We start from the raw sequence: 999 nt of genomic DNA, 5'->3' as shown, positions 1-999 counted from the left end.
GGGGGTCGACTTGTGCGCAACCCCGACCTTCAGGATTTTGCTCTACGGAAGGGGGTGCACAAAAGTGTTCGTAATCAACCTCGGATTGTACTTTTCATCATCTAGGGGCACCGTAGGGACCGAAAAAAGTGGTTTCGCATGATAGTCCACCTCGACCCATGTCGACCCTTGCGCGACCCCGACCTTCAGGATTTTGCTCTACGGAAGGGGGTGCACAAAAGTGTTCGTAATCAACCTCGGATTGTACTTTTCATCATCTAGGGGCACCGTAGGGACCGAAAAAAGTGGTTTCGCATGATAGTCCACCTCGACCCATGTCGACCCTTGCGCGACCCCGACCTTCAGGATTTTGCTCTACGGAAGGGGGTCTACTTGTGCGCATACCCGACCTTCAGGATTTTGCTCTACGGAAGGGGGTGCACAAAAGTGTTCGTAATCAACCTCGGATTGTACTTTTCATCATCTAGGGGCACCGTAGGGACCGAAAAAAGTGGTTTCGCATGATAGTCCACCTCGACCCATGTCGACCCTTGCGCGACCCCGACCTTCAGGATTTTGCTCTACGGAAGGGGGTCTACTTGTGCGCAACCCCGACCTTCAGGATTTTGCTCTACGGAAGGGGGTGCACAAAAGTGTTCGTAATCAACCTCGGATTGTACTTTTCATCATCTAGGGGCACCGTAGGGACCGAAAAAAGTGGTTTCGCATGATAGTCCACCTCGACCCATGTCGACCCTTGCGCGACCCCGACCTTCAGGATTTTGCTCTACGGAAGGGAGTCTACTTGTGCGCAACCCCGACCTTCAGGATTTTGCTCTACGGAAGGGGGTGCACAAAAGTGTTCGTAATCAACCTCGGATTGTACTTTTCATCATCTAGGGGCACCGTAGGGACCGAAAAAAGTGGTTTCGCATGATAGTCCACCTCGACCCATGTCGACCCTTGCGCGACCCCGACCTTCAGGATTTTGCTCTACGGAAGGGGGTGCACAAAAGTGTT

The sequence above is a fragment of the Anopheles nili genome, unplaced genomic scaffold, assembly GCF_943737925.1.
Source record: "Anopheles nili unplaced genomic scaffold, idAnoNiliSN_F5_01 U_low_cov_2, whole genome shotgun sequence".
Classification (NCBI taxonomy): domain Eukaryota; kingdom Metazoa; phylum Arthropoda; class Insecta; order Diptera; family Culicidae; genus Anopheles; species Anopheles nili.
The sequence above is the reverse complement of the archived record's forward strand: the minus strand, read 5'-3'. Positions refer to the sequence as shown.